Source organism: Manis pentadactyla, chromosome 9, assembly GCF_030020395.1.
Source record: "Manis pentadactyla isolate mManPen7 chromosome 9, mManPen7.hap1, whole genome shotgun sequence".
Lineage (NCBI taxonomy): Eukaryota > Metazoa > Chordata > Mammalia > Pholidota > Manidae > Manis > Manis pentadactyla.
Window position 1 is genome coordinate 23207433 of NC_080027.1, and position 12489 is coordinate 23219921.

General features: G+C 45.5%; 1 long non-coding RNA gene across 2 annotated transcripts in view; it reads left to right on the forward strand.

Moving 5' to 3' along the window:
- Window positions 1-3: 3 nt before the first annotated feature.
- Window positions 4-12489, forward strand: part of LOC130684858 (uncharacterized) — a 29946-nt gene continuing 17460 nt past the window's right edge. Inside the window, exon 1 of one of the 2 annotated variants that reach the window (XR_008999179.1) lies at window positions 4-71. This is a non-coding gene — a long non-coding RNA (uncharacterized LOC130684858). Of the gene's footprint in view, window positions 72-12075; window positions 12190-12489 lie in introns of those variants that run through there. The other variant, XR_008999180.1, reaches the window with a different exon arrangement.

Sequence of the window (12489 nt, forward strand, 5' to 3'; positions counted from 1 at the left end):
CTGCTGGCCCGGAGTCTCCCGGAACCAAACTGGCAGGACCGGCGCTCCGCGCTTCCCGAAGAGCGCTTCCGGTGGGTGTCAGTATCGGGCTGGGGAACTTCCGGGTCTGTGGGCAGCGCGGCCGGCCGCGGGAGCAATGGTGGGGTCTCCAGGCGAGAGCTTTGAGAGGCTGGTCCCTGGAGTCTCTCTGCATTTTAAGTGCTACTTGTTTGAAAGTGTTGGAGAGAGGAGAGCTGAAGAAGGCCGAAACCGAGTTAGGGAATTGGGACGAAGAAGTGACAGTGAGAGTCCCTCTAGAATGATGAGATGTGAGGACTTAAACCTAGAGTTACAAACAGCAGGTCTACGTTATAACATAAGGACGTAGGTTGAGGAAAACAATTGTGCTTATTCCTACTTAGAATTATACCACATAATTACTTTGTCTGTTTTCCCGTTAGTTGTAAACTCCGTGAAGGCAACTATTTCCAGCAAGCATAATACACACTGGCACAATGCACTTAATAGATATTTATTTCATGCTTTAGTGACTGAGAATAAGTAATACTTAAAGACTAAGAAACAGTACTATAACATGTCTGAGTCCCCGATAAAGTATTTTATTAGAAATAGACAAGTGAGGATGGATTATTTTATATTACAAAACTCAGTTTAAGGAATTATGTATACCATTTATCATGAGTTTACAAGTTTTGTATTGACCAAGATATATTTAAATTTTTGAACTGTTTTCTAGTACGATTCCCCAGGTGTCAGTACCTATGTAAACAATATGTGTGATGTGTGTGTTAGGGATGTGGATTTCCAAGAGAGGAACCTATTGGCAAGCGCAACAGTGATTGTGTTGTACAATCATGTTAGGAACCACTGTACTTACTCTTTATGCATACGTTTGTAAAAGGTTTTAATACTTCATTTTAAAGAGTGATTAATATTTAGCATGGGCTCTCTTTGTGGTAATCACTGTTCTACGTATTTTAAATGAATGTATTTCTTATTTAATCTTTGTAAGGTGTTCTTTTGTAGTTTGGCTGAAGCATCAGCTATCTCACCTGGCTTTCTCACATGAGCCTCAGGTGATCTAGGGTGGGCTCAGCTGGTTGGTTCTACTTCAGGTTACAGGTCATTCAGATGACTTTGAACCATACTCTCCTTCTCCTTGCACTAGCAGGCTGGTCAGGGTATGTTCTCACGGCGATGGCAGAGGTACAAGAAGTAAGCTTTGCTTGCATTACGTGTCTGATAGTCCATAAGTCCCATGGCCAAGCCCAAAAATCAAGGGTGGGAGAGAGAAACACTCAGCCATTTTAGTTGTAGAAACTGCAGTTATAAAAAGAGGTGTGAATAAAGGGAGGAGCAGGGCTAACTGTCTCATATGGAAAATAATCCAGTTACATTCTCCTATCAACCATAGAAAAAATTTCAAATGGAATAAAGATCTAAGTATAAGAAACAGTCCAAGTATAAGAAACAGTGAAGTCTCCTGCAATTCAGATACACATGAGACCAAATCCTGCTTACAGGGAATTGTTCTATAAAAACTATTTGTCAGATTTCGAGGGCTCATGTGGCTCAAATCTTCCAAAGGGAAGAATTGAATCCCCCACCATCTTTCAGGGATGACAAGATAAAGACCTGCCAGGCTCTTGATTAAAACCCCAAGGAACACATGGAGTGACAGGATCTAGGCAGAGGCGGCCTTAGTCTTATTTAAAATGCAACCTAGCTCAATTTCTGATTACATTGAGGTAATCAGTCTCACCATATCTGCCTAAAAAAAAGAAAGGTGGAAACCCTTGCTGGTGGGAGATAAGTACAACACATAATATCCAGCATATAGTAGTAGTAGTGGTAGATATGTAAAGAGGCAGGAAACAGTGACTGATAATCAAGAGCAAAAACAAATAATAGGAACATATCTATGGACAATCAAAACATTGAAGATGAGAGGTAAGGACTTAAAAATAACTGATTAATGTATTCAAAAAAATGGAGGAAAATGTACAAAAATGGTTGAAAAGATAGGATGCTTCAACAGAAAACTTCAGTCTATAAGAAAACAATCAAATACATATTCTAGATTATAAAAATAGCTGAAATTAATAACCCATAGGATAGGTTTACTAAGACTTGACACAGCACCAAACAGCGTTAGTGAACTCAAAGACTGGTCAATGGAAAAACCCAAAGCTCAGTGTAGCTCAGGAGATTTCCACTCCCAGCAAGTTCATTCTGGATTTGGTAAGCCTGAAAAACAACGGAACGTTTTGGGTAAAAGGTCTTACACCAAGCTTTTTCTGTGGCAGGTCGAGTGCTAGAATCTAGTCCACATCTGTGGATCCACATCCATGTGCAGCAAGTCCACCATCCACAGTCTCATAAGTGCCTAGTAGTCACCCTTTTTATACAATAGTGGCTCACTGCCAACACAGGTGTAAGCATGCACCTGTGCAGTAGGTCCAGTATTACAGTGGGCAAGTAGATCAGGATCATATGAGGATCCTGGCTATAGGAACTTCCATTTTCCCTACACTCAGAAAGAACAGAGTGTAAAGTAATTTGGGATGCACATTGAAAATTTACAGATATTTAAAGGCCAATAAAGGAGTACTATGAATAACACCCCTTTCTGCTTCCTTTGGTCACAAATAACCATTTTTTCTTAGTTTATGTGTTCTTTGGCACATTTCTGTGTTTGTGATTTGCGGAATATTCCATTGCACAGCACCTTGTAGGTTAATACTAATCAGATTCACCCTATTTTAATTTTATGTGTTCATGTCTGTCAGTGTCCCCACTAGACTGAGCTTCTCTGGGGCAGAGACCATGTCTTGTTCATCTTTGTGTTCATAGTGCCTGGTGTGTTGATGATGCTTAGTATACTGCTGTTGAACAGTAGACCAGGCCACACAGAGGCTCACAGATAACCTAAAAGGAAGCTGGGATTTTAAACCCAAAAGCACATGGGAATCGGCTATCTATCAACTCTAGTATTTTATCTGTCTACTCCAATGGCAAATATTAGGTTGTTAATGCAATTAATCCCAAGCGTTATTCTAAATTTAAAGAAGTCAGTCCTCCTGGCTGTAGTTAATGCTTTCAGAAAGACAGCCTGTTCCAGAAAAAGTGTATTGGAGGGATCGGGCCAAAGGTAGAATTTCCAGGAACAGTAACCATAGACTTGATCAGTGGTTATAGATTTTCTGTGGAATCTCAGTTTTTAATATTTATTACTTCAGTTACGTGACTGCCCTGTATCCATTAGATGGTGTTCTTGTTGTAAGTTTGGAAAGATGATGTAAATGTTATCTGATTTCCAGGCTTTTTCAGTTGTGTCTTTCAGAAAAAAAAATTTCAGCTGACATCCCTAAAGTAACTTAAGAAATGTACACAAAAATAGAATGTAAGGGTGAAATAAAATATGCAATAAAATATGCAAATTGATGTTCTACTATTCCCTCACCCTTGGAATATCCTTCACACTTGCTGTGGTTCATGCCTGAAAGGAAGGCAGCGACACACAGCAGCAATTCACCGGAGAATTCCGCTTTATTGGGGAAAGGTGCTGGGTTATATAGGAAGGGGCATGGGGTGATTGTGGTGTTACTTCTACGGGGCTGGTGGCTATTGGCTAGGTGCTGGGATTAGGGGGGCGAGGGGTGATTGGGCTTCAGGTGGCGCCGGCGGGAACTGAGGACCCTGAAGAGAAGCAGGAGGTTCGCCATCTTATGGGTGGGGGCCCTTCATTCCCCCCTTTCTCCTCTATGGGGTTGTGGACGTTGCTTTCTCTCTGACTGCTTCCTGCTGAACGGGGGCGGAGAAGGGAGTGAGGGCTTGAGGACTGGGAGGAAAGGGTTGATAGGACTCCCCACAGTAAGGACGAGTAGATGTGGACTTCTTCAGGTTGGAAATCAATGAAGGTTCCCTGTAACCATAGGTCGAGGACTTGTTGATTCCAATGGTGCCAAGAGGATACGGGTGCCAGGAGCCAGGTGTCTGCCGCCATTGTTTCCAGGAACAGTTTCCAGCGGAGAGAGGGGTCCATCTCAGCGTGTGGTGAGGAGGTTACGTGCGGGTGAGGGATCTTCTGTGGCTAAAAGCTGGTAGTTCCTGAGTAAAAGCTGGTTGAAAGTTTGATTAGAGATTTTACCGACTTGGGATTTGATAAACTTTACTATACAAGGTAAGAAGAGACAGGCGAGAAGAATGATTATTATAGGGCCTGCAATGGGCCACAGTCAGGTGAGGAAGGGGTTTGTTAGTATTGAAGAGAATGGGTTGGAATTGGAAGCAGAGTGGAGGCTGGAGGCAAGGTCAGTGAGTTTGGTAATGTCAGTTTCCACAATGCCGGATTCATTGATGTAATAGCAGCACTCTTCCCGAAGGAAGACGCAGGTGCCGCCCTTTTCGGCTGTAAGCAGATCTAAGGCCCGCCGGTTTTGAAGGGTGACCGTAGCTAGAGAAGTGACCTGTCTTTGGAGAGAGGCCAGGGAATCGGCAGTGGATGTCAGGGCTCCCTCAAGTTTGGCGTTGAGATCTCTAATTGCCTATAGAGAGTGACCCAAGGCTCCTCCCGAAAACCCTGCCCCAATGGCTGAGGTGGCTAGGGAAATACCGACCATAATGGGAAGGAAAGCAGCCCTTCTTGTGCGCAAGGGCAAGGGAGGTTGGAGCTCAAGGAATTCTGCCATGCTGTAAAGTGTAAGCTGTGGGATTAGGGTGATGAGAATGCAGGGTGTGCTGGAGTTGGGAGGCAGTGAGTTGAAAAGACTGCCATTGCACCAAAAGAAGTGTCCCGGTTGTGTAAAAGTCTTTGAGCCGGAGGTAGGGGTGTAGATAGAGAGGCAGTGAAGTGCGCTGGAGGGGGGAGGGGTTGGGCCTACACAGTGGTGGATGGTGAGATTATCTGCGTATTCTGGTTCCCATAAGGGTATGTCTGCCAGGGGACGGAAGGGTTGTCCTTCTGCGTGAAAGGAGTAATTGGAAATATTAAGGGGCACGGCAGCCAGCAGTGGGCGCTGTAGTGATGCGCACAGGAAACAATTGGCGGTGTTAAGAGTGTGGTTGAGAAAGATGGTGGTGTCCTGAATAAGCTGTAACCAAGAGTAGGAGAAATTGGAAGAGGGGCGGGGATAAGAAGATGAAGAGGCACCGTCAAGAGTTTGGATAATGACTTTTTCGGAATGTCTGATATCTGATGCAACTTGAGAGATCTGGGAATGAGAGGGAACATACTCTTGAGAGATATGAAGGGTACCGTGGGGTTCGAGGACCCCCCGTAGTAAACTGAGGCTGTGACTCCGGCGGCCCATCAAGAGTCCCAGGGATCTGGGATTGATAAGGAGAATGAGCTGTTGGGATATTTTATGAAATGGTTGGAGGAGTAATACTGTGGGTACCGGGAGTTACCCATGTAGTGAATGATGCAAGACATGTAGGGACATCCCCCGTAGGTGTCTGGCCATCGCCTGCAACAGGCTTGTTTTTGGTCATAGAGGAAGCAGAGGTAGGGAGAATAAAGGTAGCTGCTAGTGAACACTTCGGTGGAGGGAGGAAAGTGGAGGTATAAAGGCTCGGAGCAGCCTTTCAGAGGGCAGTCTGATGTGGCAATGAGGGCAGTAATTTTTGTTTGATGCTGTGTGTAAGTCTGTCTGACTTTGAATCGCCATACAAAGGAGGCTGGGGTGGTGGGGAAGACAATAGGAATGAGGAAAAAAAGCGAGAGAGAGCGAGGGAGCAGTAAAGGAGGAAAAAGTCATGATTTGGGTATGGATGGCAAAGGGGGTGAACGGGATTTTGGAGGAAAGAGGACAGTAAGGTCAGGAGTCTGGAGGGAGGGAGAGTCTGTAAACTTTTGTAGGTTAAGAGATCCTTTAGGTGATGTGGGGACAGAATGGTAAGGGGCTCCTCGAATGTCAGTTTCTGAGCTTCCTTCTGCAAGAGCTGTCCAGCGGCTAATGCCCGTAGGCAGGGGGCCCATCCCCAAACTGTGGGGTCTAATTGCTTGGAAAGATAAGCTACTGGGGCAAAGGATGGGCCATAATATTGGCCTAGGACTCCTAGAGCTTGACTGGACCTCTCATGAATGTGTAATGAGAAGGGCTTCGACAAATCAGGAAGATGGAGAGCTGGGGCTTCCACAAGGGCTCCACGGAGCTTAATGAAGGAGTGTCGGGGTGAGGAGGATAATGGTTCTTCAGGGGGCCCTTGCTGAGGTCGTATAGGGGTCTTGCAACAGGGAGAAGTTAGGGATCCACGCTCTAAAATAAGCCAGGCCTAGAAAGGAAAGGATTTCTGTCTTGGTTTTGGGAATGGGCAGGTCAGAGAGGAGCCGTTTTCTGTAAAAAATCTTGGGAGGTGGGGTCCAGAGGGATAGGAAAAAAAATGCATCCTTGAGATCTAGGACTGAGAAGTGGGAGGCCGAGGCAGGGATCTGCAATAAAAGGGTGTATGGATTTGGGACTAAGGGATGGATAGGGACGATGGCCATGTTGATGAGGCGAAGGTCTTGGACAAGGCGGAAAGATCCGTTGGTTTTTTTAACAGCTAATATGGGGGTATTAAATGGGGAGTGAGTGGGTCTGAGGTAATTTTTGTTAAAAGATCTTGAATGATGGGTTGGAGGCCTATGAGGGCTGAAGTGGTCAGGGGGTATTGGGCCTGACAGATATACTGAGAGGGGTCACGTAATTTGATAGAGGCAGGAGGACATAGAGCCACGGAGGGGCTTGTAATGTCCCAAACTTTGGGATTTACAGGGTGTATGAGGGCGGAACTGGAGCTTTCATTGGGTAGAGGGGGGTCGTCAGCTATGAGGGCCATCAGAAAGGGGGTACTGGGGGCTGTGGGAGTGGATATAGTTATGGAAACATGGAGGAGAGAAAGGATGTCCTGTCCTAGTAAAGGGATGGGACACTGGGGCATAACCAGGAAGGAGTGGGAGAAAGGTATGGGACTGTCCTGGATTGTGCATAAAAGGTGGGGGGGGGTTTAATGGGAAAATCTGTTTACCTCCTACCCCGACTATAGGAGTAATGGCAGGCATGGTAGGGCCCCGGTATTCCCGCAAGACTGAGAAGGTGGCTCCTGTATCTAGGAGGAAGGAGATGGGGCGACCGTCTACTATTAAAGTAACCCTGGGCTCCTCTTTGGTGATGGAAATGGTTGGGTGAGAAGCCCCCGGGCCCTGTCAATCTTCTTCTGCCAGCCCCACTACGGCGGGCTTAGGATGGGGTTGTTTGTCCAGCCTCCCCTTCGGGTGGTTGGGCAATCAGACCCCCAGTGGCCCTTTTTGTGGCATCTGGGGCATGGGGTGGTAGGAGACCTGGGGGAGGGGCACGCCCTTGACCAATGTCCCTCTTTTCCACACTTGAAACAAGCTCCTGGGTGGGTGGGGCTTGTTTGTAAAGGGGCGCCCAGGTTGTGGTTTTATCAGCTGGGCCAGCATTTGGAAATTGGCCTGATCAGCCTTTTGTTTATGGCGTTCTTTTTCCTCCTCCTGGTTATGGAAGACTTTAAAGGCCACTGTTAGGATCTCAGTCTGTGGGGTAGCGGGGCCCTGTTCTAACTTTTTGAGTTTAGCTTTAATGTCGGGGTAGCTTTGAGCCAGGAAGTATGTCATAAGGACATGTCTCCCGTCAGGCGTTTCTGGGTCCAGGCTGGTAACTGTAATAGGGCTTGAGTGAGTCTGTCTAAGAACTCGGAGGGAGTCTCCTCACTCATTTGAATTATGTCTTGGAGCTTTTGAAAATTGACTACTTTACGAGCTGCCTTTTTCAGACCTGCTATTAAGCAGCAGGTGAAGATATCTTGAGAGTGGAGACCCACGGCGGTGGGGGACTGAAGGGTTCTGGCTCAGTCTGTGGGGGAGAAACAGGTGATGGGGGCAAAGACGGAGGAGGCTCCTGGGACTTAGTTAGAGGGGGGCTGAAAGGCTCAGGCTTGATCTGCAGGGGGGTGAGGTGGGGGAGGAGATGGTGGTGGAGGAAGGGGGAGGGGCTGTTGTAAGAGAGGAGGGGGAAGGGAGTGGGCGGGAGGCTTCTGCGGGGGAGACGGCTTGCAGGCTTGGAGATCTTGGGGGGAGGCGGGGGGAGGAGGCGGAAAGCTTCAGTATAGGGAATCTCCTTCCATTTTTTTAGGCACTGGCGAAGTTAAAGAGATCGCGAGTGATGTTAGGATCAAGAGTTCCCCCTGCGGGCCATTGGTTGTGATTGTCTAGGGGGCATGTCGGCCAATCTTGGGAGCAGTATTTGCGGAGGAGTTTTGGTTTTATATCAGGCGTCAGGGAGAGGGTGGCTAGATGCTTGAGCAGGCATTCAGGAGGTGAGCTTCCAGGGAGGGGTGAGGAGGCTCCCATGGCTAAAGGACAGAGAAGGAGACAAACAGGGGAAGACGAACGGAGATCCTCGGACTGGGAGCCGACCGCAAGGAGACAAAGGGCGTCCCCGATGATCCTTGGGGGTCTGCGGAAACTCGTGTACTAGTCGGTTTCTTAGGAAGTGTGGGTCGTCACCCAGACACTAAGAAGGCAGAGTGCCGGAGTCCGAGGAACCTAGTACCAGGAGTTTTCGGCGGAAGGAACGGAAGTAGGAGGAGGGGGAAAGGGGGCGTTCTCATCCACAAAGGAGTCACCTCGTTTATGGCTGTTGAAGGGGGGCCTGAGGGTCCGCCGCAGCCGTGAAGGCCTAAGGCGGGGAGAGTTCCCTCCTCGTCCCCGAGCGTCAGGGCCTTGCCGGACGATCACGGTCAATGGCGCTGTGATAGCTTGGGGGAGAGTGGCCCACCCTGGGGAAATTTTGCTTAAAAAGTTTCGGCACTAATGGAAGGAGCGGTGAGTGCGTTTATGGCTGTCAGAGGAGGGGCCTGAGGGTCCGCCGCAGCCGTGAAGGCCTAAGGCGGGGAGAGCTCCCTCCTCGTCGGGGAAGAGCGGCCCGCTCTAGGGGAAAACTTACCCAAAGGCCAGAGAGGAGTGGTGAGTGTGATGAGCCAGTGCCAGAAAAAGAGGACGAGGGCAAGCTGCTGCTGGTGTCGGGGGGAAGACGGGGCCCAGTTGGGGTGTCCCGTCTCCCGGGTTTCGGCACCAATGAAAGGAAGGGAGCAACACACAGCAGCAATTCACTGGACAATTCCATTTTATTAGGGAAAGGTACTGGGATATATAGGAAGGGGCATGGGGTGATTGTGGTGTCACTTCTATGGGGCTGGTGGCTATTGGCTAGGTGCTGGGATTAGGGGGGCGAGGAGTGATTGGGGTTCAGATGGCGCCGGCAGGAACTGAGGACCCGGAAGAGAAGCAGGAAGTTCGCCATCTTATGGGTGGGGGCCCTTCAATGCCCCCCACTTTGGGGAACACTGATGGAAAGGTAGAGGCAGTATTTGCACTCTCTAGTCAGCATAAGGGCCCTGGAGTCTTTCAGAGGACCCCCACCTCTCCAATCAGCGGGGCAGCAGCCTCAAGGTGGGACCAAAGCAAACTGACTCTAGAATTATTTTAATATAGCAGAGTTCTCAGCTTAGGTCCTTAAGGCAACTTCTAGAGAACTCAGGTATGAATTCTCCAGGCATGCCTGCAGGAGGACAGCTCACTTCCTCAAGGGCTGTGACTCCTTAGTGCCTCAACCCATCTCCCAGCTTCCTGTTTGGAACAGGTTCTTGGCCCACTCTGCAGCTTTACATTTCATGTTTTCCCTCACTGAATGCAGAACCCTCTGCCTGTTAATCCTTTTTTTAAAGCTGGAACCTGTTAGCCCTTCACCTACATGTCTGTCGATTTTTCATGTCACTCTACTAGAGTGGATACTTGCAAAGAAGGCTTGTCATTTCTTTCATAATGTACCTCATAGGAATTCACTAATATCTAAGACAAGGAAGTTGGTATATCATGGTCCAGTCTTAATACAGAGATATTCCAATACACTTCATAGAAAAACATCACATAGTATATTGTCACTAACATTTTCCCATCCTTCCCAAAGGCAAGTAAGATTTCCCCAACCAACACTGTCATTGCTCCCCCTCTACTGTTCACTCCTGCCCACATGTCATAAACGTAAGTCATTGCACATACAAAAGATAACTCCTTAGGAAGAAAAATGATAGTAGGAATAGGATGTCATTATGTTAGAAAAGAATCCTAACCAATTCAAGAGAACAAGAGAAAAAAATGTAAGCTAAAAACAATTGAACATTAATTACTAAATCACCGTAATTTTTCAATAACCTTAAAGATATTTTAAAAAAATATGTGAAGAATTAAGTACAAGAGAACATACAAAAAGGAGAGTTATGTACTGCATCTTTAGAGTTAATAAGGTAACAACAAGCATCTGTCTTACACGCAACTTAATAAAACATTACTGATAGAGTTGAAGCTCCTTTGTGCTCTTCCTGGTTCAAATCTCCCTCCCCCTAGCAATAACCATGACTTACCATTTCCAAGCATCTATTAAATTGGTCATCTGTTGCTGCTACAGAGCACCCCAGAAGTCACAGACTTATGCCAATCCTTCATACCTGCTGAAGCAGTGTAGTTCCTGGGAGTTGCTGATCTAGTCTGGGCTCTGTCCTCTCCCAGGTACTGGCCTAGTAACCCTCCACTGTCTTGTTAACTCATCAGTACCTTCAACAAGGTACTTTTTCTGTTACTCCAGCTTTTAAAATTGTCTTTAGTGAGATGATTTGTCTGAATTACCTAATCCACAATTACTGGAAATGGAAATCTTAACATTTAACAATGGCCATTGGTTTTACCTTCTCTGCCAAATGTTCATAGTTTTTGCCTGTTTTTTCTAGTGGGTGTTTGTCTCTTCCATAATGATTTGTAGTTGTTCTTAGTGCATTTTGAATACTAGCTGGATTTCATCAACTGTGTTCTGAAAATATGTTCTCCCCAGATGGCAGTCAGCTTGCTTCCTTTTTTTTTTAATTTTTAATTTTATTTTTTTTTGAGAGGGCATCTCTCATATTTATTGATCAAATGGTTGTTAACAACAATAAAATTCTGTATAGGGGACTCAATGCACAATCATTAATCAACCCCAAGCCTAATTCTCAACAGTCTCCAATCTTCTGAAGCATAACGAACAAGTTCTTACATGGTGAACATTACAAGGGCAGTCATCACAGAAACTTTCGGTTTTGATCACACATCATGAACTATAAACAATCAGGTCAAATATGAATATTCGTTTGATTTTTATACTTGATTTATATGTGAATCCCACATTTCTCCCTTATTATTATTATTATTATTTTAAATAAAATGCTGAAGTGGTAGGTAGATGCAAGATAAAGGTAGAAAACATAGTTTAGTGCTGTAAGAGGGCAAATGTAGATGATCAGGTGTGTGCCTGTAGACTATGTGTTAATCCAAGCTAGACAAGGGCAATAAAACATCCACATATGCAGAAGATTTCTCTCAGAACAGGGGGGGTGAGGTTCTAAGCCTCACCTCTGTTGATCCCCAATTTCTCACCTGATGGCCCCCTGCGACTGTGCCTGTCTTAGGTTGTTCCTCCCTTGAGGAATCTTACCCGTCTCTGGCTAACCAGTCATCTTCCGGGGCCATACAGGGAAATGTAAAGTTGGTAAGTGAGAGAGAAGCAATATTGTTTGAAAAGGTTAGCTTTTTACTTCTTTGCAGATTTATGCCCTGTGGCTTCTATGCCCAGCATTTGTCTTGAGGTATCTTTACCACTTGGAAGAATTGTGATACTCGGTAATTTCGATATGAGGCACGAATTCTACTTAAGGGTTTTAATTAGGAAGGAAGAAGAAAAGCTATAGAAGTAGAGCTTGCTTCCTTTTTTGAGCTATACTTTGACATACAGAGGTTTTACATTTTAATGTTGTCAGATCATGTTTAGCTGTCTTTTAGAGTTTATACCTTATGTTCTTTAGGAAATCCTTCCACAGCATTAGGTCATAAAGATATCTTCCTATACTTTCTTACAACTTTTGAAGTTTTAATATTTACATTTAGGTCTTTAATCTGGTATTGAGTCCAATTGAATTTTATTTTTCCATGTAAATGACTACTGTGCCAGCACTCTGCAAGTACATCTTTCTCACTGATCTGAAATACCACCTCGGTCAATAAAAGCAAGTATCTACATATGTGAGGATCTGTTTCTGGCCTTGATTTTCTGTTGGTGTGATTGTCCACCACAGTGCAAACCAGTCTTACTCATAGTAAGTTCATAAATTTTGATGTCAATATATCAAATACTCCTGATCTTGTTGTCTTAAAGATTGTCTTTGAGTATGTTGGCCCTTTGCTATTCCATATATTTTAGAATTAACTGATGAGGTTCTGTGAAAACCCCTACTGGCATTGAATTGAATTTATAGTTTTGAGAATTGGTACTTTTATGATACTGCATTTTCCCAGCTATAATTTTATTTGGAACTTCTTTAAGTTTTCAACAATATGACAGTTTTCTCCATGAAGCTAAGTTTTCTCCATGAAGTTAAATAAAAATATTGCTATGT